General features: G+C 47.3%; 32 non-coding genes across 32 annotated transcripts; all 32 read right to left on the bottom strand.

Annotated features, from left to right (window-relative positions):
* Positions 1-737: 737 nt before the first annotated feature.
* On the bottom strand, positions 738-809 carry TRNAP-AGG (transfer RNA proline (anticodon AGG)). Its single transcript has one exon. It is a non-coding gene; the product is annotated as a tRNA-Pro (tRNA).
* A 441-nt stretch (positions 810-1,250) lies between these two features.
* Positions 1,251-1,323, bottom strand: TRNAV-UAC (transfer RNA valine (anticodon UAC)). Its single transcript has one exon. It is a non-coding gene; the product is annotated as a tRNA-Val (tRNA).
* A 385-nt stretch (positions 1,324-1,708) lies between these two features.
* TRNAP-CGG (transfer RNA proline (anticodon CGG)) lies at positions 1,709-1,780 on the bottom strand. The gene has a single exon. It is a non-coding gene; the product is annotated as a tRNA-Pro (tRNA).
* A 937-nt stretch (positions 1,781-2,717) lies between these two features.
* Positions 2,718-2,829, bottom strand: TRNAL-CAA (transfer RNA leucine (anticodon CAA)). The gene is made up of 2 exons: positions 2,792-2,829; positions 2,718-2,763 (listed from the first exon to the last, which is right to left on the bottom strand). It is a non-coding gene; the product is annotated as a tRNA-Leu (tRNA).
* Positions 2,830-3,563: 734 nt separating this feature from the next.
* On the bottom strand, positions 3,564-3,635 carry TRNAP-AGG (transfer RNA proline (anticodon AGG)). Its single transcript has one exon. It is a non-coding gene; the product is annotated as a tRNA-Pro (tRNA).
* Positions 3,636-4,076: 441 nt separating this feature from the next.
* TRNAV-UAC (transfer RNA valine (anticodon UAC)) lies at positions 4,077-4,149 on the bottom strand. The gene has a single exon. It is a non-coding gene; the product is annotated as a tRNA-Val (tRNA).
* A 385-nt stretch (positions 4,150-4,534) lies between these two features.
* TRNAP-CGG (transfer RNA proline (anticodon CGG)) lies at positions 4,535-4,606 on the bottom strand. Its single transcript has one exon. It is a non-coding gene; the product is annotated as a tRNA-Pro (tRNA).
* Positions 4,607-5,543: 937 nt separating this feature from the next.
* Positions 5,544-5,655, bottom strand: TRNAL-CAA (transfer RNA leucine (anticodon CAA)). The gene is made up of 2 exons: positions 5,618-5,655; positions 5,544-5,589 (listed from the first exon to the last, which is right to left on the bottom strand). It is a non-coding gene; the product is annotated as a tRNA-Leu (tRNA).
* Positions 5,656-6,389: 734 nt separating this feature from the next.
* On the bottom strand, positions 6,390-6,461 carry TRNAP-AGG (transfer RNA proline (anticodon AGG)). Its single transcript has one exon. It is a non-coding gene; the product is annotated as a tRNA-Pro (tRNA).
* A 441-nt stretch (positions 6,462-6,902) lies between these two features.
* Positions 6,903-6,975, bottom strand: TRNAV-UAC (transfer RNA valine (anticodon UAC)). Its single transcript has one exon. It is a non-coding gene; the product is annotated as a tRNA-Val (tRNA).
* A 385-nt stretch (positions 6,976-7,360) lies between these two features.
* On the bottom strand, positions 7,361-7,432 carry TRNAP-CGG (transfer RNA proline (anticodon CGG)). Its single transcript has one exon. It is a non-coding gene; the product is annotated as a tRNA-Pro (tRNA).
* Positions 7,433-8,369: 937 nt separating this feature from the next.
* Positions 8,370-8,481, bottom strand: TRNAL-CAA (transfer RNA leucine (anticodon CAA)). Its single transcript has 2 exons — positions 8,444-8,481; positions 8,370-8,415 (listed from the first exon to the last, which is right to left on the bottom strand). It is a non-coding gene; the product is annotated as a tRNA-Leu (tRNA).
* A 288-nt stretch (positions 8,482-8,769) lies between these two features.
* TRNAV-AAC (transfer RNA valine (anticodon AAC)) lies at positions 8,770-8,842 on the bottom strand. Its single transcript has one exon. It is a non-coding gene; the product is annotated as a tRNA-Val (tRNA).
* A 386-nt stretch (positions 8,843-9,228) lies between these two features.
* TRNAP-AGG (transfer RNA proline (anticodon AGG)) lies at positions 9,229-9,300 on the bottom strand. The gene has a single exon. It is a non-coding gene; the product is annotated as a tRNA-Pro (tRNA).
* A 441-nt stretch (positions 9,301-9,741) lies between these two features.
* Positions 9,742-9,814, bottom strand: TRNAV-UAC (transfer RNA valine (anticodon UAC)). The gene has a single exon. It is a non-coding gene; the product is annotated as a tRNA-Val (tRNA).
* A 385-nt stretch (positions 9,815-10,199) lies between these two features.
* Positions 10,200-10,271, bottom strand: TRNAP-CGG (transfer RNA proline (anticodon CGG)). Its single transcript has one exon. It is a non-coding gene; the product is annotated as a tRNA-Pro (tRNA).
* Positions 10,272-11,208: 937 nt separating this feature from the next.
* On the bottom strand, positions 11,209-11,320 carry TRNAL-CAA (transfer RNA leucine (anticodon CAA)). The gene is made up of 2 exons: positions 11,283-11,320; positions 11,209-11,254 (listed from the first exon to the last, which is right to left on the bottom strand). It is a non-coding gene; the product is annotated as a tRNA-Leu (tRNA).
* Positions 11,321-11,608: 288 nt separating this feature from the next.
* TRNAV-AAC (transfer RNA valine (anticodon AAC)) lies at positions 11,609-11,681 on the bottom strand. The gene has a single exon. It is a non-coding gene; the product is annotated as a tRNA-Val (tRNA).
* Positions 11,682-12,067: 386 nt separating this feature from the next.
* Positions 12,068-12,139, bottom strand: TRNAP-AGG (transfer RNA proline (anticodon AGG)). Its single transcript has one exon. It is a non-coding gene; the product is annotated as a tRNA-Pro (tRNA).
* A 441-nt stretch (positions 12,140-12,580) lies between these two features.
* TRNAV-UAC (transfer RNA valine (anticodon UAC)) lies at positions 12,581-12,653 on the bottom strand. The gene has a single exon. It is a non-coding gene; the product is annotated as a tRNA-Val (tRNA).
* A 385-nt stretch (positions 12,654-13,038) lies between these two features.
* TRNAP-CGG (transfer RNA proline (anticodon CGG)) lies at positions 13,039-13,110 on the bottom strand. Its single transcript has one exon. It is a non-coding gene; the product is annotated as a tRNA-Pro (tRNA).
* A 937-nt stretch (positions 13,111-14,047) lies between these two features.
* TRNAL-CAA (transfer RNA leucine (anticodon CAA)) lies at positions 14,048-14,159 on the bottom strand. The gene is made up of 2 exons: positions 14,122-14,159; positions 14,048-14,093 (listed from the first exon to the last, which is right to left on the bottom strand). It is a non-coding gene; the product is annotated as a tRNA-Leu (tRNA).
* Positions 14,160-14,447: 288 nt separating this feature from the next.
* On the bottom strand, positions 14,448-14,520 carry TRNAV-AAC (transfer RNA valine (anticodon AAC)). The gene has a single exon. It is a non-coding gene; the product is annotated as a tRNA-Val (tRNA).
* A 386-nt stretch (positions 14,521-14,906) lies between these two features.
* On the bottom strand, positions 14,907-14,978 carry TRNAP-AGG (transfer RNA proline (anticodon AGG)). The gene has a single exon. It is a non-coding gene; the product is annotated as a tRNA-Pro (tRNA).
* Positions 14,979-15,877: 899 nt separating this feature from the next.
* TRNAP-CGG (transfer RNA proline (anticodon CGG)) lies at positions 15,878-15,949 on the bottom strand. Its single transcript has one exon. It is a non-coding gene; the product is annotated as a tRNA-Pro (tRNA).
* Positions 15,950-16,886: 937 nt separating this feature from the next.
* Positions 16,887-16,998, bottom strand: TRNAL-CAA (transfer RNA leucine (anticodon CAA)). The gene is made up of 2 exons: positions 16,961-16,998; positions 16,887-16,932 (listed from the first exon to the last, which is right to left on the bottom strand). It is a non-coding gene; the product is annotated as a tRNA-Leu (tRNA).
* A 288-nt stretch (positions 16,999-17,286) lies between these two features.
* TRNAV-AAC (transfer RNA valine (anticodon AAC)) lies at positions 17,287-17,359 on the bottom strand. The gene has a single exon. It is a non-coding gene; the product is annotated as a tRNA-Val (tRNA).
* A 386-nt stretch (positions 17,360-17,745) lies between these two features.
* TRNAP-AGG (transfer RNA proline (anticodon AGG)) lies at positions 17,746-17,817 on the bottom strand. Its single transcript has one exon. It is a non-coding gene; the product is annotated as a tRNA-Pro (tRNA).
* Positions 17,818-18,258: 441 nt separating this feature from the next.
* Positions 18,259-18,331, bottom strand: TRNAV-UAC (transfer RNA valine (anticodon UAC)). The gene has a single exon. It is a non-coding gene; the product is annotated as a tRNA-Val (tRNA).
* Positions 18,332-18,716: 385 nt separating this feature from the next.
* Positions 18,717-18,788, bottom strand: TRNAP-CGG (transfer RNA proline (anticodon CGG)). The gene has a single exon. It is a non-coding gene; the product is annotated as a tRNA-Pro (tRNA).
* A 937-nt stretch (positions 18,789-19,725) lies between these two features.
* TRNAL-CAA (transfer RNA leucine (anticodon CAA)) lies at positions 19,726-19,837 on the bottom strand. The gene is made up of 2 exons: positions 19,800-19,837; positions 19,726-19,771 (listed from the first exon to the last, which is right to left on the bottom strand). It is a non-coding gene; the product is annotated as a tRNA-Leu (tRNA).
* A 288-nt stretch (positions 19,838-20,125) lies between these two features.
* TRNAV-AAC (transfer RNA valine (anticodon AAC)) lies at positions 20,126-20,198 on the bottom strand. The gene has a single exon. It is a non-coding gene; the product is annotated as a tRNA-Val (tRNA).
* Between the last annotated feature and the right edge of the window lie 89 nt (positions 20,199-20,287).

Here is a 20,287-nt window from a genome sequence, read left to right as displayed (position 1 = left end):
GACAGCCCTGGGTGTGCACAGATCTGACTCTTCTGACTGCACCTGCCAATGTTTGCACTTACAACGTTCACAGCAATGTCACAAGTGTAAAGACCCCACAATACAACATGGCATGACAAAAAAAAAGCTAGGCACAAGAGCGACCACTGATGGATGCGGATTAATTTGTTTCGTCTTGCAAAAGTAAAGGAAGTTTCCCACGGCTCGCTGGGTTCAAGGACCGCCTCTTCTTAAGCTTGCATTGAGATAATAAGGTTTTAGAGGGTGCACATAAAAGCAGCTCATGCACAGTCTCGAACCGGGGACCTTTCGCGTGTTAGGCGAACGTGATGACCACTACACTACAGAAACTCACTTGCTGTGTTTTACTGTTAGAGCAAGGTTCCTCTCAAAGATTCTCTCTACTTCTATTCTGCTGTATCAGCAGCCACTCAGAAAGCGAGGAGCAAGTGTGAAAACTGCAGAGATATCAGCCAACATGCTTGCAATTAGACGTATTAAAAATTGACTTATGCAGGCATCGACAGACAAATATCTGATGCCTAAATGCCAGCAAGTACACCTTGGGAAAGCATCACCTGGGACACACACAGACTAAGCATGAAGGCAGAAAAAGCATGGTGATCCATGTTTCTTCTGAGGTTCAAAATATTTTGTGCAACAATGCGGCGAGTGTAATGAGAAATAGTCAGGCATTGTGAGTTTTGAGTAGGATTCGTATGTTTACCTCTGAAAAAGGGCTCGTCCGGGATTTGAACCCGGGACCTCTCGCACCCTAAGCGAGAATCATACCCCTAGACCAACGAGCCGAGGCACACAAGAGTCGCCTTTCGCACCGGCTCCGGGGGTTATTGGCAGCGAGTTAGTGAATGCTTCACCCAAAGCAAGCAACTGCACATGCTGCTCTCTTCTGCAATATGGTTGCTGTCTTTTCCATGGCCGTCATCGAACAAGAAATGAAAATGCCTCTATCCTTCAGACATTTTGTTTGTTCTAGGTGTATGCTCTCGCTGAGGTCAATAAAACCATTTCTGCTCTCATGCCTTGCTTTCATGAAGTAGGCCCAACCTTCAGTACACAAGGACGTGCAAACGAATAGCGCAAACTATCGTCACTTCTCTTTTTGAGCTGTCACTGATGCCCCTGGAGCACAGTACATCACGCTGGTGAGGGATAGACAGCTTCCATTATCTCAGCTTTCCTATAAGTTGAGAGAGTAAATGCAAACTGTGTGAAAAACAGAAAGCTGCTGTTTCTGCCCGGTCTCGAACCAGGGACCTTTCGCGTGTAAAGCGAACGTGATAACCACTACACTACAGAAACAGACACGCTTGCACGAATCTTCTTGGCATGTAGTGGGCTGGAATGCACAGACCAAGGGCCAATGTCCATGAAGCTCAAAGTTGGACCCGCCTTACCCGATCTCTTTCTTTGGAAGAAAGGAACGAGGACCACTTTTATTCCAAAAGGCGATTTTAAAACCATACCTGAAATCACACTAGAAAAACACTTTGCATTTAATTTTCCTACACTGATGGCCCACCCCAGAAAAGCAGTTGCAAAGAAGTCCGGCACTGAAATTCTATACGCCAAAAGTGGGAAATAGCGTAGAGGGAAAGGAACTTTCTCACCATACACGGCGTCTTATAGCATTGAAAAGAAGAAATGGCCCTATATAATAAGCAGCCTAAAAATAATTCCACAGCATGGGCTCGTCCGGGATTTGAACCCGGGACCTCTCGCACCCGAAGCGAGAATCATACCCCTAGACCAACGAGCCTGATTCCCCAGTCGGCATTTTAAGCAATTTCTGATGCGTCTTTCAGAAACAAAGCAGGGCTATTTGGCTGCTCTCTCTCTATGTGAACCACACAAAGTCATGTTTTCTCTCAAGGTGTTGTTTTTTTCACTCTTGCAAGGAAGGGATCAGTCGATATCCTAGCTGCCAGAGAGCAGAAAAAAGGCGCTGATGAGAACTGCAGGCACTTTCTGGCACTTGTACTCCTCTGCAAGTCCTGGACACTTACCCCATAGACTTCCACCCCAGATGCAAGGGAGGGCCTGCCAATTCTTGCTCCTAAGACAGAGGCATTTGATTCTTGGATTCAAACACGCTCACTCAGCGCTCGATCAGGCTCGATCAGGCGAGATTTATATGAGTGGCTCGCAGGACTGAAACACTCACCTGGGAGCCCCAGGGTGGCTGAATTCCCAGTATGGCCATTGTTGGGCAAATCACCTCCTTTCCTCCTGCCTCAATCTAGAATTGGCTGCAAATCACAAGATAGAGTTCAATGTCCGTGTGTACTGCCTACTCCCAGCTACCTCTCTGTCTTCCTTATGTAAATTAAAATTCGCAAGGGGGGACCAATGACAATCTGCTCCTCCCACATAACCAGGAAGCCCTGTTGAACATGTCTGCCTGTGTTGTTGCAGGGACAGTGCCTTCTCCGCCCAAAAGGTGGCAGGAGAGCCTCACAACAAAGATGGGATCAACTGCTTAATGAGAAACCAGCACGGCAGTTTGTGTGATGGAGTGCAAATTTAACGGAAGGTGTGCCTGAGGTGTCCCTTCCAGGAATACATGGAATTGTGATTGAGGGACCAGCCTGATCGTTGGTGGATTTCTCGTCATATGTTACAGGTCCGTGCAAAGATTGTGGTGTGTGGGGAATGCACTGCAAAAAACAGGACGATTTAAGGGTGTAAAAGAAACCTGTCAGAAGTGGGATTTGAACCCACGCCTCCATGAGGAGACCAGAAGTCTCAGTTGCACTGAAGATCAAGCTCTCTTGAGTCTGGCGCCTTAGACCACTCGGCCATCCTGACAGCCCTGGGTGTGCACAGATCTGACTCTTCTGACTGCACCTGCCAATGTTTGCACTTACAACGTTCACAGCAATGTCACAAGTGTAAAGACCCCACAATACAACATGGCATGACAAAAAAAAAGCTAGGCACAAGAGCGACCACTGATGGATGCGGATTAATTTGTTTCGTCTTGCAAAAGTAAAGGAAGTTTCCCACGGCTCGCTGGGTTCAAGGACCGCCTCTTCTTAAGCTTGCATTGAGATAATAAGGTTTTAGAGGGTGCACATAAAAGCAGCTCATGCACAGTCTCGAACCGGGGACCTTTCGCGTGTTAGGCGAACGTGATGACCACTACACTACAGAAACTCACTTGCTGTGTTTTACTGTTAGAGCAAGGTTCCTCTCAAGGATTCTCTCTACTTCTATTCTGCTGTATCAGCAGCCACTCAGAAAGCGAGGAGCAAGTGTGAAAACTGCAGAGATATCAGCCAACATGCTTGCAATTAGACGTATTAAAAATTGACTTATGCAGGCATCGACAGACAAATATCTGATGCCTAAATGCCAGCAAGTACACCTTGGGAAAGCATCACCTGGGACACACACAGACTAAGCATGAAGGCAGAAAAAGCATGGTGATCCATGTTTCTTCTGAGGTTCAAAATATTTTGTGCAACAATGCGGCGAGTGTAATGAGAAATAGTCAGGCATTGTGAGTTTTGAGTAGGATTCGTATGTTTACCTCTGAAAAAGGGCTCGTCCGGGATTTGAACCCGGGACCTCTCGCACCCTAAGCGAGAATCATACCCCTAGACCAACGAGCCGAGGCACACAAGAGTCACCTTTCGCACCGGCTCCGGGGGTTATTGGCAGCGAGTTAGTGAATGCTTCACCCAAAGCAAGCAACTGCACATGCTGCTCTCTTCTGCAATATGGTTGCTGTCTTTTCCATGGCCGTCATCGAACAAGAAATGAAAATGCCTCTATCCTTCAGACATTTTGTTTGTTCTAGGTGTATGCTCTCGGTGAGGTCAATAAAACCATTTCTGCTCTCATGCCTTGCTTTCATGAAGTAGGCCCAACCTTCAGTACACAAGGACGTGCAAACGAATAGCGCAAACTATCGTCACTTCTCTTTTTGAGCTGTCACTGATGCCCCTGGAGCACAGTACATCACGCTGGTGAGGGATAGACAGCTTCCATTATCTCAGCTTTCCTATAAGTTGAGAGAGTAAATGCAAACTGTGTGAAAAACAGAAAGCTGCTGTTTCTGCCCGGTCTCGAACCAGGGACCTTTCGCGTGTAAAGCGAACGTGATAACCACTACACTACAGAAACAGACACGCTTGCACGAATCTTCTTGGCATGTAGTGGGCTGGAATGCACAGACCAAGGGCCAATGTCCATGAAGCTCAAAGTTGGACCCTCCTTACCCGATCTCTTTCTTTGGAAGAAAGGAACGAGGACCACTTTTATTCCAAAAGGCGATTTTAAAACCATACCTGAAATCACACTAGAAAAACACTTTGCATTTAATTTTCCTACACTGATGGTCCACCCCAGAAAAGCAGTTGCAAAGAAGTCCGGCACTGAAATTCTATACGCCAAAAGTGGGAAATAGCGTAGAGGGAAAGGAACTTTCTCACCATACACGGCGTCTTATAGCATTGAAAAGAAGAAATGGCCCTATATAATAAGCAGCCTAAAAATAATTCCACAGCATGGGCTCGTCCGGGATTTGAACCCGGGACCTCTCGCACCCGAAGCGAGAATCATACCCCTAGACCAACGAGCCTGATTCCCCAGTCGGCATTTTAAGCAATTTCTGATGCGTCTTTCAGAAACAAAGCAGGGCTATTTGGCTGCTCTCTCTCTATGTGAACCACACAAAGTCATGTTTTCTCTCAAGGTGTTGTTTTTTTCACTCTTGCAAGGAAGGGATCAGTCGATATCCTAGCTGCCAGAGAGCAGAAAAAAGGCGCTGATGAGAACTGCAGGCACTTTCTGGCACTTGTACTCCTCTGCAAGTCCTGGACACTTACCCCATAGACTTCCACCCCAGATGCAAGGGAGGGCCTGCCAATTCTTGCTCCTAAGACAGAGGCATTTGATTCTTGGATTCAAACACGCTCACTCAGCGCTCGATCAGGCTCGATCAGGCGAGATTTATATGAGTGGCTCGCAGGACTGAAACACTCACCTGGGAGCCCCAGGGTGGCTGAATTCCCAGTATGGCCATTGTTGGGCAAATCACCTCCTTTCCTCCTGCCTCAATCTAGAATTGGCTGCAAATCACAAGATAGAGTTCAATGTCCGTGTGTACTGCCTACTCCCAGCTACCTCTCTGTCTTCCTTATGTAAATTAAAATTCGCAAGGGGGGACCAATGACAATCTGCTCCTCCCACATAACCAGGAAGCCCTGTTGAACATGTCTGCCTGTGTTGTTGCAGGGACAGTGCCTTCTCCGCCCAAAAGGTGGCAGGAGAGCCTCACAACAAAGATGGGATCAACTGCTTAATGAGAAACCAGCACGGCAGTTTGTGTGATGGAGTGCAAATTTAACGGAAGGTGTGCCTGAGGTGTCCCTTCCAGGAATACATGGAATTGTGATTGAGGGACCAGCCTGATCGTTGGTGGATTTCTCGTCATATGTTACAGGTCCGTGCAAAGATTGTGGTGTGTGGGGAATGCACTGCAAAAAACAGGACGATTTAAGGGTGTAAAAGAAACTTGTCAGAAGTGGGATTTGAACCCACGCCTCCATGAGGAGACCAGAAGTCTCAGTTGCACTGAAGATCAAGCTCTCTTGAGTCTGGCGCCTTAGACCACTCGGCCATCCTGACAGCCCTGGGTGTGCACAGATCTGACTCTTCTGACTGCACCTGCCAATGTTTGCACTTACAACGTTCACAGCAATGTCACAAGTGTAAAGACCCCACAATACAACATGGCATGACAAAAAAAAAGCTAGGCACAAGAGCGACCACTGATGGATGCGGATTAATTTGTTTCGTCTTGCAAAAGTAAAGGAAGTTTCCCACGGCTCGCTGGGTTCAAGGACCGCCTCTTCTTAAGCTTGCATTGAGATAATAAGGTTTTAGAGGGTGCACATAAAAGCAGCTCATGCACAGTCTCGAACCGGGGACCTTTCGCGTGTTAGGCGAACGTGATGACCACTACACTACAGAAACTCACTTGCTGTGTTTTACTGTTAGAGCAAGGTTCCTCTCAAGGATTCTCTCTACTTCTATTCTGCTGTATCAGCAGCCACTCAGAAAGCGAGGAGCAAGTGTGAAAACTGCAGAGATATCAGCCAACATGCTTGCAATTAGACGTATTAAAAATTGACTTATGCAGGCATCGACAGACAAATATCTGATGCCTAAATGCCAGCAAGTACACCTTGGGAAAGCATCACCTGGGACACACACAGACTAAGCATGAAGGCAGAAAAAGCATGGTGATCCATGTTTCTTCTGAGGTTCAAAATATTTTGTGCAACAATGCGGCGAGTGTAATGAGAAATAGTCAGGCATTGTGAGTTTTGAGTAGGATTCGTATGTTTACCTCTGAAAAAGGGCTCGTCCGGGATTTGAACCCGGGACCTCTCGCACCCTAAGCGAGAATCATACCCCTAGACCAACGAGCCGAGGCACACAAGAGTCACCTTTCGCACCGGCTCCGGGGGTTATTGGCAGCGAGTTAGTGAATGCTTCACCCAAAGCAAGCAACTGCACATGCTGCTCTCTTCTGCAATATGGTTGCTGTCTTTTCCATGGCCGTCATCGAACAAGAAATGAAAATGCCTCTATCCTTCAGACATTTTGTTTGTTCTAGGTGTATGCTCTCGGTGAGGTCAATAAAACCATTTCTGCTCTCATGCCTTGCTTTCATGAAGTAGGCCCAACCTTCAGTACACAAGGACGTGCAAACGAATAGCGCAAACTATCGTCACTTCTCTTTTTGAGCTGTCACTGATGCCCCTGGAGCACAGTACATCACGCTGGTGAGGGATAGACAGCTTCCATTATCTCAGCTTTCCTATAAGTTGAGAGAGTAAATGCAAACTGTGTGAAAAACAGAAAGCTGCTGTTTCTGCCCGGTCTCGAACCAGGGACCTTTCGCGTGTAAAGCGAACGTGATAACCACTACACTACAGAAACAGACACGCTTGCACGAATCTTCTTGGCATGTAGTGGGCTGGAATGCACAGACCAAGGGCCAATGTCCATGAAGCTCAAAGTTGGACCCTCCTTACCCGATCTCTTTCTTTGGAAGAAAGGAACGAGGACCACTTTTATTCCAAAAGGCGATTTTAAAACCATACCTGAAATCACACTAGAAAAACACTTTGCATTTAATTTTCCTACACTGATGGTCCACCCCAGAAAAGCAGTTGCAAAGAAGTCCGGCACTGAAATTCTATACGCCAAAAGTGGGAAATAGCGTAGAGGGAAAGGAACTTTCTCACCATACACGGCGTCTTATAGCATTGAAAAGAAGAAATGGCCCTATATAATAAGCAGCCTAAAAATAATTCCACAGCATGGGCTCGTCCGGGATTTGAACCCGGGACCTCTCGCACCCGAAGCGAGAATCATACCCCTAGACCAACGAGCCTGATTCCCCAGTCGGCATTTTAAGCAATTTCTGATGCGTCTTTCAGAAACAAAGCAGGGCTATTTGGCTGCTCTCTCTCTATGTGAACCACACAAAGTCATGTTTTCTCTCAAGGTGTTGTTTTTTTCACTCTTGCAAGGAAGGGATCAGTCGATATCCTAGCTGCCAGAGAGCAGAAAAAAGGCGCTGATGAGAACTGCAGGCACTTTCTGGCACTTGTACTCCTCTGCAAGTCCTGGACACTTACCCCATAGACTTCCACCCCAGATGCAAGGGAGGGCCTGCCAATTCTTGCTCCTAAGACAGAGGCATTTGATTCTTGGATTCAAACACGCTCACTCAGCGCTCGATCAGGCTCGATCAGGCGAGATTTATATGAGTGGCTCGCAGGACTGAAACACTCACCTGGGAGCCCCAGGGTGGCTGAATTCCCAGTATGGCCATTGTTGGGCAAATCACCTCCTTTCCTCCTGCCTCAATCTAGAATTGGCTGCAAATCACAAGATAGAGTTCAATGTCCGTGTGTACTGCCTACTCCCAGCTACCTCTCTGTCTTCCTTATGTAAATTAAAATTCGCAAGGGGGGACCAATGACAATCTGCTCCTCCCACATAACCAGGAAGCCCTGTTGAACATGTCTGCCTGTGTTGTTGCAGGGACAGTGCCTTCTCCGCCCAAAAGGTGGCAGGAGAGCCTCACAACAAAGATGGGATCAACTGCTTAATGAGAAACCAGCACGGCAGTTTGTGTGATGGAGTGCAAATTTAACGGAAGGTGTGCCTGAGGTGTCCCTTCCAGGAATACATGGAATTGTGATTGAGGGACCAGCCTGATCGTTGGTGGATTTCTCGTCATATGTTACAGGTCCGTGCAAAGATTGTGGTGTGTGGGGAATGCACTGCAAAAAACAGGACGATTTAAGGGTGTAAAAGAAACTTGTCAGAAGTGGGATTTGAACCCACGCCTCCATGAGGAGACCAGAAGTCTCAGTTGCACTGAAGATCAAGCTCTCTTGAGTCTGGCGCCTTAGACCACTCGGCCATCCTGACAGCCCTGGGTGTGCACAGATCTGACTCTTCTGACTGCACCTGCCAATGTTTGCACTTACAACGTTCACAGCAATGTCACAAGTGTAAAGACCCCACAATACAACATGGCATGACAAAAAAAAAGCTAGGCACAAGAGCGACCACTGATGGATGCGGATTAATTTGTTTCGTCTTGCAAAAGTAAAGGAAGTTTCCCACGGCTCGCTGGGTTCAAGGACCGCCTCTTCTTAAGCTTGCATTGAGATAATAAGGTTTTAGAGGGTGCACATAAAAGCAGCTCATGCACAGTGTTTCTGCCCGGTCTCGAACCGGGGACCTTTCGCGTGTTAGGCGAACGTGATGACCACTACACTACAGAAACTCACTTGCTGTGTTTTACTGTTAGAGCAAGGTTCCTCTCAAGGATTCTCTCTACTTCTATTCTGCTGTATCAGCAGCCACTCAGAAAGCGAGGAGCAAGTGTGAAAACTGCAGAGATATCAGCCAACATGCTTGCAATTAGACGTATTAAAAATTGACTTATGCAGGCATCGACAGACAAATATCTGATGCCTAAATGCCAGCAAGTACACCTTGGGAAAGCATCACCTGGGACACACACAGACTAAGCATGAAGGCAGAAAAAGCATGGTGATCCATGTTTCTTCTGAGGTTCAAAATATTTTGTGCAACAATGCGGCGAGTGTAATGAGAAATAGTCAGGCATTGTGAGTTTTGAGTAGGATTCGTATGTTTACCTCTGAAAAAGGGCTCGTCCGGGATTTGAACCCGGGACCTCTCGCACCCTAAGCGAGAATCATACCCCTAGACCAACGAGCCGAGGCACACAAGAGTCACCTTTCGCACCGGCTCCGGGGGTTATTGGCAGCGAGTTAGTGAATGCTTCACCCAAAGCAAGCAACTGCACATGCTGCTCTCTTCTGCAATATGGTTGCTGTCTTTTCCATGGCCGTCATCGAACAAGAAATGAAAATGCCTCTATCCTTCAGACATTTTGTTTGTTCTAGGTGTATGCTCTCGGTGAGGTCAATAAAACCATTTCTGCTCTCATGCCTTGCTTTCATGAAGTAGGCCCAACCTTCAGTACACAAGGACGTGCAAACGAATAGCGCAAACTATCGTCACTTCTCTTTTTGAGCTGTCACTGATGCCCCTGGAGCACAGTACATCACGCTGGTGAGGGATAGACAGCTTCCATTATCTCAGATTTCCTATAAGTTGAGAGAGTAAATGCAAACTGTGTGAAAAACAGAAAGCTGCTGTTTCTGCCCGGTCTCGAACCAGGGACCTTTCGCGTGTAAAGCGAACGTGATAACCACTACACTACAGAAACAGACACGCTTGCACGAATCTTCTTGGCATGTAGTGGGCTGGAATGCACAGACCAAGGGCCAATGTCCATGAAGCTCAAAGTTGGACCCTCCTTACCCGATCTCTTTCTTTGGAAGAAAGGAACGAGGACCACTTTTATTCCAAAAGGCGATTTTAAAACCATACCTGAAATCACACTAGAAAAACACTTTGCATTTAATTTTCCTACACTGATGGTCCACCCCAGAAAAGCAGTTGCAAAGAAGTCCGGCACTGAAATTCTATACGCCAAAAGTGGGAAATAGCGTAGAGGGAAAGGAACTTTCTCACCATACACGGCGTCTTATAGCATTGAAAAGAAGAAATGGCCCTATATAATAAGCAGCCTAAAAATAATTCCACAGCATGGGCTCGTCCGGGATTTGAACCCGGGACCTCTCGCACCCGAAGCGAGAATCATACCCCTAGACCAACGAGCCTGATTCCCCAGTCGGCATTTTAAGCAATTTCTGATGCGTCTTTCAGAAACAAAGCAGGGCTATTTGGCTGCTCTCTCTCTATGTGAACCACACAAAGTCATGTTTTCTCTCAAGGTGTTGTTTTTTTCACTCTTGCAAGGAAGGGATCAGTCGATATCCTAGCTGCCAGAGAGCAGAAAAAAGGCGCTGATGAGAACTGCAGGCACTTTCTGGCACTTGTACTCCTCTGCAAGTCCTGGACACTTACCCCATAGACTTCCACCCCAGATGCAAGGGAGGGCCTGCCAATTCTTGCTCCTAAGACAGAGGCATTTGATTCTTGGATTCAAACACGCTCACTCAGCGCTCGATCAGGCTCGATCAGGCGAGATTTATATGAGTGGCTCGCAGGACTGAAACACTCACCTGGGAGCCCCAGGGTGGCTGAATTCCCAGTATGGCCATTGTTGGGCAAATCACCTCCTTTCCTCCTGCCTCAATCTAGAATTGGCTGCAAATCACAAGATAGAGTTCAATGTCCGTGTGTACTGCCTACTCCCAGCTACCTCTCTGTCTTCCTTATGTAAATTAAAATTCGCAAGGGGGGACCAATGACAATCTGCTCCTCCCACATAACCAGGAAGCCCTGTTGAACATGTCTGCCTGTGTTGTTGCAGGGACAGTGCCTTCTCCGCCCAAAAGGTGGCAGGAGAGCCTCACAACAAAGATGGGATCAACTGCTTAATGAGAAACCAGCACGGCAGTTTGTGTGATGGAGTGCAAATTTAACGGAAGGTGTGCCTGAGGTGTCCCTTCCAGGAATACATGGAATTGTGATTGAGGGACCAGCCTGATCGTTGGTGGATTTCTCGTCATATGTTACAGGTCCGTGCAAAGATTGTGGTGTGTGGGGAATGCACTGCAAAAAACAGGACGATTTAAGGGTGTAAAAGAAACTTGTCAGAAGTGGGATTTGAACCCACGCCTCCATGAGGAGACCAGAAGTCTCAGTTGCACTGAAGATCAAGCTCTCTTGAGTCTGGCGCCTTAGACCACTCGGCCATCCTGACAGCCCTGGGTGTGCACAGATCTGACTCTTCTGACTGCACCTGCCAATGTTTGCACTTACAACGTTCACAGCAATGTCACAAGTGTAAAGACCCCACAATACAACATGGCATGACAAAAAAAAAGCTAGGCACAAGAGCGACCACTGATGGATGCGGATTAATTTGTTTCGTCTTGCAAAAGTAAAGGAAGTTTCCCACGGCTCGCTGGGTTCAAGGACCGCCTCTTCTTAAGCTTGCATTGAGATAATAAGGTTTTAGAGGGTGCACATAAAAGCAGCTCATGCACAGTGTTTCTGCCCGGTCTCGAACCGGGGACCTTTCGCGTGTTAGGCGAACGTGATGACCACTACACTACAGAAACTCACTTGCTGTGTTTTACTGTTAGAGCAAGGTTCCTCTCAAGGATTCTCTCTACTTCTATTCTGCTGTATCAGCAGCCACTCAGAAAGCGAGGAGCAAGTGTGAAAACTGCAGAGATATCAGCCAACATGCTTGCAATTAGACGTATTAAAAATTGACTTATGCAGGCATCGACAGACAAATATCTGATGCCTAAATGCCAGCAAGTACACCTTGGGAAAGCATCACCTGGGACACACACAGACTAAGCATGAAGGCAGAAAAAGCATGGTGATCCATGTTTCTTCTGAGGTTCAAAATATTTTGTGCAACAATGCGGCGAGTGTAATGAGAAATAGTCAGGCATTGTGAGTTTTGAGTAGGATTCGTATGTTTACCTCTGAAAAAGGGCTCGTCCGGGATTTGAACCCGGGACCTCTCGCACCCTAAGCGAGAATCATACCCCTAGACCAACGAGCCGAGGCACACAAGAGTCACCTTTCGCACCGGCTCCGGGGGTTATTGGCAGCGAGTTAGTGAATGCTTCACCCAAAGCAAGCAACTGCACATGCTGCTCTCTTCTGCAATATGGTTGCTGTCTTTTCCATGGCCGTCATCGAACAAGAAATGAAAATGCCTCTATCCTTCAGACATTTTGTTTGTTCTAGGTGTATGCTCTCGGTGAGGTCAATAAAACCATTTCTGCTCTCATGCCTTGCTTTCATGAAGTAGGCCCAACCTTCAGTACACAAGGACGTGCAAACGAATAGCGCAAACTATCGTCACTTCTCTTTTTGAGCTGTCACTGATGCCCCTGGAGCACAGTACATCACGCTGGTGAGGGATAGACAGCTTCCATTATCTCAGCTTTCCTATAAGTTGAGAGAGTAAATGCAAACTGTGTGAAAAACAGAAAGCTGCTGTTTCTGCCCGGTCTCGAACCAGGGACCTTTCGCGTGTAAAGCGAACGTGATAACCACTACACTACAGAAACAGACACGCTTGCACGAATCTTCTTGGCATGTAGTGGGCTGGAATGCACAGACCAAGGGCCAATGTCCATGAAGCTCAAAGTTGGACCCTCCTTACCCGATCTCTTTCTTTGGAAGAAAGGAACGAGGACCACTTTTATTCCAAAAGGCGATTTTAAAACCATACCTGAAATCACACTAGAAAAACACTTTGCATTTAATTTTCCTACACTGATGGTCCACCCCAGAAAAGCAGTTGCAAAGAAGTCCGGCACTGAAATTCTATACGCCAAAAGTGGGAAATAGCGTAGAGGGAAAGGAACTTTCTCACCATACACGGCGTCTTATAGCATTGAAAAGAAGAAATGGCCCTATATAATAAGCAGCCTAAAAATAATTCCACAGCATGGGCTCGTCCGGGATTTGAACCCGGGACCTCTCGCACCCGAAGCGAGAATCATACCCCTAGACCAACGAGCCTGATTCCCCAGTCGGCATTTTAAGCAATTTCTGATGCGTCTTTCAGAAACAAAGCAGGGCTATTTGGCTGCTCTCTCTCTATGTGAACCACACAAAGTCATGTTTTCTCTCAAGGTGTTGTTTTTTTCACTCTTGCAAGGAAGGGATCAGTCGATATCCTAGCTGCCAGAGAGCAGAAAAAAGGCGCTGATGAGAACTGCAGGCACTTTCTGGCACTTGTACTCCTCTGCAAGTCCTGGACACTTACCCCATAGACTTCCACCCCAGATGCAAGGGAGGGCCTGCCAATTCTTGCTCCTAAGACAGAGGCATTTGATTCTTGGATTCAAACACGCTCACTCAGCGCTCGATCAGGCTCGATCAGGCGAGATTTATATGAGTGGCTCGCAGGACTGAAACACTCACCTGGGAGCCCCAGGGTGGCTGAATTCCCAGTATGGCCATTGTTGGGCAAATCACCTCCTTTCCTCCTGCCTCAATCTAGAATTGGCTGCAAATCACAAGATAGAGTTCAATGTCCGTGTGTACTGCCTACTCCCAGCTACCTCTCTGTCTTCCTTATGTAAATTAAAATTCGCAAGGGGGGACCAATGACAATCTGCTCCTCCCACATAACCAGGAAGCCCTGTTGAACATGTCTGCCTGTGTTGTTGCAGGGACAGTGCCTTCTCCGCCCAAAAGGTGGCAGGAGAGCCTCACAACAAAGATGGGATCAACTGCTTAATGAGAAACCAGCACGGCAGTTTGTGTGATGGAGTGCAAATTTAACGGAAGGTGTGCCTGAGGTGTCCCTTCCAGGAATACATGGAATTGTGATTGAGGGACCAGCCTGATCGTTGGTGGATTTCTCGTCATATGTTACAGGTCCGTGCAAAGATTGTGGTGTGTGGGGAATGCACTGCAAAAAACAGGACGATTTAAGGGTGTAAAAGAAACTTGTCAGAAGTGGGATTTGAACCCACGCCTCCATGAGGAGACCAGAAGTCTCAGTTGCACTGAAGATCAAGCTCTCTTGAGTCTGGCGCCTTAGACCACTCGGCCATCCTGACAGCCCTGGGTGTGCACAGATCTGACTCTTCTGACTGCACCTGCCAATGTTTGCACTTACAACGTTCACAGCAATGTCACAAGTGTAAAGACCCCACAATACAACATGGCATGACAAAAAAAAAGCTAGGCACAAGAGCGACCACTGATGGATGCGGATTAATTTGTTTCGTCTTGCAAAAGTAAAGGAAGTTTCCCACGGCTCGCTGGGTTCAAGGACCGCCTCTTCTTAAGCTTGCATTGAGATAATAAGGTTTTAGAGGGTGCACATAAAAGCAGCTCATGCACAGTGTTTCTGCCCGGTCTCGAACCGGGGACCTTTCGCGTGTTAGGCGAACGTGATGACCACTACACTACAGAAACTCACTTGCTGTGTTTTACTGTTAGAGCAAGGTTCCTCTCAAGGATTCTCTCTACTTCTATTCTGCTGTATCAGCAGCCACTCAGAAAGCGAGGAGCAAGTGTGAAAACTGCAGAGATATCAGCCAACATGCTTGCAATTAGACGTATTAAAAATTGACTTATGCAGGCATCGACAGACAAATATCTGATGCCTAAATGCCAGCAAGTACACCTTGGGAAAGCATCACCTGGGACACACACAGACTAAGCATGAAGGCAGAAAAAGCATGGTGATCCATGTTTCTTCTGAGGTTCAAAATATTTTGTGCAACAATGCGGCGAGTGTAATGAGAAATAGTCAGGCATTGTGAGTTTTGAGTAGGATTCGTATGTTTACCTCTGAAAAAGGGCTCGTCCGGGATTTGAACCCGGGACCTCTCGCACCCTAAGCGAGAATCATACCCCTAGACCAACGAGCCGAGGCACACAAGAGTCGCCTTTCGCACCGGCTCCGGGGGTTATTGGCAGCGAGTTAGTGAATGCTTCACCCAAAGCAAGCAACTGCACATGCTGCTCTCTTCTGCAATATGGTTGCTGTCTTTTCCATGGCCGTCATCGAACAAGAAATGAAAATGCCTCTATCCTTCAGACATTTTGTTTGTTCTAGGTGTATGCTCTCGGTGAGGTCAATAAAACCATTTCTGCTCTCATGCCTTGCTTTCATGAAGTAGGCCCAACCTTCAGTACACAAGGACGTGCAAACGAATAGCGCAAACTATCGTCACTTCTCTTTTTGAGCTGTCACTGATGCCCCTGGAGCACAGTACATCACGCTGGTGAGGGATAGACAGCTTCCATTATCTCAGCTTTCCTATAAGTTGAGAGAGTAAATGCAAACTGTGTGAAAAACAGAAAGCTGCTGTTTCTGCCCGGTCTCGAACCAGGGACCTTTCGCGTGTAAAGCGAAAGTGATAACCACTGCACTACAGAAACAGACACGCTTGCACGAATCTTCTTGGCATGTAGTGGGCTGGAATGCACAGACCAAGGGCCAATGTCCATGAAGCTCAAAGTTGGACCCTCCTTACCCGATCTCTTTCTTTGGAAGAAAGGAACGAGGACCACTTTTATTCCAAAAGGCGATTTTAAAACCATACCTGAAATCACACTAGAAAAACACTTTGCATTTAATTTTCCTACACTGATGGTCCACCCCAGAAAAGCAGTTGCAAAGAAGTCCGGCACTGAAATTCTATACGCCAAAAGTGGGAAATAGCGTAGAGGGAAAGGAACTTTCTCACCATACACGGCGTCTTATAGCATTGAAAAGAAGAAATGGCCCTATATAATAAGCAGCCTAAAAATAATTCCACAGCATGGGCTCGTCCGGGATTTGAACCCGGGACCTCTCGCACCCGAAGCGAGAATCATACCCCTAGACCAACGAGCCTGATTCCCCAGTCGGCATTTTAAGCAATTTCTGATGCGTCTTTCAGAAACAAAGCAGGGCTATTTGGCTGCTCTCTCTCTATGTGAACCACACAAAGTCATGTTTTCTCTCAAGGTGTTGTTTTTTTCACTCTTGCAAGGAAGGGATCAGTCGATATCCTAGCTGCCAGAGAGCAGAAAAAAGGCGCTGATGAGAACTGCAGGCACTTTCTGGCACTTGTACTCCTCTGCAAGTCCTGGACACTTACCCCATAGACTTCCACCCCAGATGCAAGGGAGGGCCTGCCAATTGTTCCTCCTAAGACAGAGGCATTTGATTCTTGGATTCAAACACGCTCACTCAGCGCTCGATCAGGCTCGATCAGGCGAGATTTATATGAGTGGCTCGCAGGACTGAAACACTCACCTGGGAGCCCCAGGGTGGCTGAATTCCCAGTATGGCCATTGTTGGGCAAATCACCTCCTTTCCTCCTGCCTCAATCTAGAATTGGCTGCAAATCACAAGATAGAGTTCAATGTCCGTGTGTACTGCCTACTCCCAGCTACCTCTCTGTCTTCCTTATGTAAATTAAAATTCGCAAGGGGGGACCAATGACAATCTGCTCCTCCCACATAACCAGGAAGCCCTGTTGAACATGTCTGCCTGTGTTGTTGCAGGGACAGTGCCTTCTCCGCCCAAAAGGTGGCAGGAGAGCCTCACAACAAAGATGGGATCAACTGCTTAATGAGAAACCAGCACGGCAGTTTGTGTGATGGAGTGCAAATTTAACGGAAGGTGTGCCTGAGGTGTCCCTTCCAGGAATACATGGAATTGTGATTGAGGGACCAGCCTGATCGTTGGTGGATTTCTCGTCATATGTTACAGGTCCGTGCAAAGATTGTGGTGTGTGGGGAATGCACTGCAAAAAACAGGACGATTTAAGGGTGTAAAAGAAACTTGTCAGAAGTGGGATTTGAACCCACGCCTCCATGAGGAGACCAGAAGTCTCAGTTGCACTGAAGATCAAGCTCTCTTGAGTCTGGCGCCTTAGACCACTCGGCCATCCTGACAGCCCTGGGTGTGCACAGATCTGACTCTTCTGACTGCACCTGCCAATGTTTGCACTTACAACGTTCACAGCAATGTCACAAGTGTAAAGACCCCACAATACAACATGGCATGACAAAAAAAAAGCTAGGCACAAGAGCGACCACTGATGGATGCGGATTAATTTGTTTCGTCTTGCAAAAGTAAAGGAAGTTTCCCACGGCTCGCTGGGTTCAAGGACCGCCTCTTCTTAAGCTTGCATTGAGATAATAAGGTTTTAGAGGGTGCACATAAAAGCAGCTCATGCACAGTGTTTCTGCCCGGTCTCGAACCGGGGACCTTTCGCGTGTTAGGCGAACGTGATGACCACTACACTACAGAAACTCACTTGCTGTGTTTTACTGTTAGAGCAAGGTTCCTCTCAAGGATTCTCTCTACTTCTATTCTGCTGTATCAGCAGCCACTCAGAAAGCGAGGAGCAAGTGTGAAAACTGCAGAGATATCAGCCAACATGCTTGCAATTAGACGTATTAAAAATTGACTTATGCAGGCATCGACAGACAAATATCTGATGCCTAAATGCCAGCAAGTACACCTTGGGAAAGCATCACCTGGGACACACACAGACTAAGCATGAAGGCAGAAAAAGCATGGTGATCCATGTTTCTTCTGAGGTTCAAAATATTTTGTGCAACAATGCGGCGAGTGTAATGAGAAATAGTCAGGCATTGTGAGTTTTGAGTAGGATTCGTATGTTTACCTCTGAAAAAGGGCTCGTCCGGGATTTGAACCCGGGACCTCTCGCACCCTAAGCGAGAATCATACCCCTAGACCAACGAGCCGAGGCACACAAGAGTCACCTTTCGCACCGGCTCCGGGGGTTATTGGCAGCGAGTTAGTGAATGCTTCACCCAAAGCAAGCAACTGCACATGCTGCTCTCTTCTGCAATATGGTTGCTGTCTTTTCCATGGCCGTCATCGAACAAGAAATGAAAATGCCTCTATCCTTCAGACATTTTGTTTGTTCTAGGTGTATGCTCTCGGTGAGGTCAATAAAACCATTTCTGCTCTCATGCCTTGCTTTCATGAAGTAGGCCCAACCTTCAGTACACAAGGACGTGCAAACGAATAGCGCAAACTATCGTCACTTCTCTTTTTGAGCTGTCACTGATGCCCCTGGAGCACAGTACATCACGCTGGTGAGGGATAGACAGCTTCCATTATCTCAGCTTTCCTATAAGTTGAGAGAGTAAATGCAAACTGTGTGAAAAACAGAAAGCTGCTGTTTCTGCCCGGTCTCGAACCAGGGACCTTTCGCGTGTAAAGCGAACGTGATAACCACTACACTACAGAAACAGACACGCTTGCACGAATCTTCTTGGCATGTAGTGGGCTGGAATGCACAGACCAAGGGCCAATGTCCATGAAGCTCAAAGTTGGACCCTCCTTACCCGATCTCTTTCTTTGGAAGAAAGGAACGAGGACCACTTTTATTCCAAAAGGCGATTTTAAAACCATACCTGAAATCACACTAGAAAAACACTTTGCATTTAATTTTCCTACACTGATGGTCCACCCCAGAAAAGCAGTTGCAAAGAAGTCCGGCACTGAAATTCTATACGCCAAAAGTGGGAAATAGCGTAGAGGGAAAGGAACTTTCTCACCATACACGGCGTCTTATAGCATTGAAAAGAAGAAATGGCCCTATATAATAAGCAGCCTAAAAATAATTCCACAGCATGGGCTCGTCCGGGATTTGAACCCGGGACCTCTCGCACCCGAAGCGAGAATCATACCCCTAGACCAACGAGCCTGATTCCCCAGTCGGCATTTTAAGCAATTTCTGATGCGTCTTTCAGAAACAAAGCAGGGCTATTTGGCTGCTCTCTCTCTATGTGAACCACACAAAGTCATGTTTTCTCTCAAGGTGTTGTTTTTTTCACTCTTGCAAGGAAGGGATCAGTCGATATCCTAGCTGCCAGAGAGCAGAAAAAAGGCGCTGATGAGAACTGCAGGCACTTTCTGGCACTTGTACTCCTCTGCAAGTCCTGGACACTTACCCCATAGACTTCCACCCCAGATGCAAGGGAGGGCCTGCCAATTCTTGCTCCTAAGACAGAGGCATTTGATTCTTGGATTCAAACACGCTCACTCAGCGCTCGATCAGGCTCGATCAGGCGAGATTTATATGAGTGGCTCGCAGGACTGAAACACTCACCTGGGAGCCCCAGGGTGGCTGAATTCCCAGTATGGCCATTGTTGGGCAAATCACCTCCTTTCCTCCTGCCTCAATCTAGAATTGGCTGCAAATCACAAGATAGAGTTCAATGTCCGTGTGTACTGCCTACTCCCAGCTACCTCTCTGTCTTCCTTATGTAAATTAAAATTCGCAAGGGGGGACCAATGACAATCTGCTCCTCCCACATAACCAGGAAGCCCTGTTGAACATGTCTGCCTGTGTTGTTGCAGGGACAGTGCCTTCTCCGCCCAAAAGGTGGCAGGAGAGCCTCACAACAAAGATGGGATCAACTGCTTAATGAGAAACCAGCACGGCAGTTTGTGTGATGGAGTGCAAATTTAACGGAAGGTGTGCCTGAGGTGTCCCTTCCAGGAATACATGGAATTGTGATTGAGGGACCAGCCTGATCGTTGGTGGATTTCTCGTCATATGTTACAGGTCCGTGCAAAGATTGTGGTGTGTGGGGAATGCACTGCAAAAAACAGGACGATTTAAGGGTGTAAAAGAAACTTGTCAGAAGTGGGATTTGAACCCACGCCTCCATGAGGAGACCAGAAGTCTCAGTTGCACTGAAGATCAAGCTCTCTTGAGTCTGGCGCCTTAGACCACTCGGCCATCCTGACAGCCCTGGGTGTGCACAGATCTGACTCTTCTGACTGCACCTGCCAATGTTTGCACTTACAACGTTCACAGCAATGTCACAAGTGTAAAGACCCCACAATACAACATGGCATGACAAAAAAAAAGCTAGGCACAAGAGCGACCACTGATGGATGCGGATTAATTTGTTTCGTCTTGCAAAAGTAAAGGAAGTTTCCCACGGCTCGCTGGGTTCAAGGACCGCCTCTTCTTAAGCTTGCATTGAGATAATAAGGTTTTAGAGGGTGCACATAAAAGCAGCTCATGCACAGTGTTTCTGCCCGGTCTCGAACCGGGGACCTTTCGCGTGTTAGGCGAACGTGATGACCACTACACTACAGAAACTCACTTGCTGTGTTTTACTGTTAGAGCAAGGTTCCTCTCAAGGATTCTCTCTACTTCTATTCTGCTGTATCAGCAGCCACTCAGAAAGC

The sequence above is a fragment of the Triturus cristatus genome, chromosome 10 (assembly GCF_964204655.1).
Source record: "Triturus cristatus chromosome 10, aTriCri1.1, whole genome shotgun sequence".
Classification (NCBI taxonomy): domain Eukaryota; kingdom Metazoa; phylum Chordata; class Amphibia; order Caudata; family Salamandridae; genus Triturus; species Triturus cristatus.
This window is presented reverse-complemented; position numbering and strand designations above follow the sequence as displayed.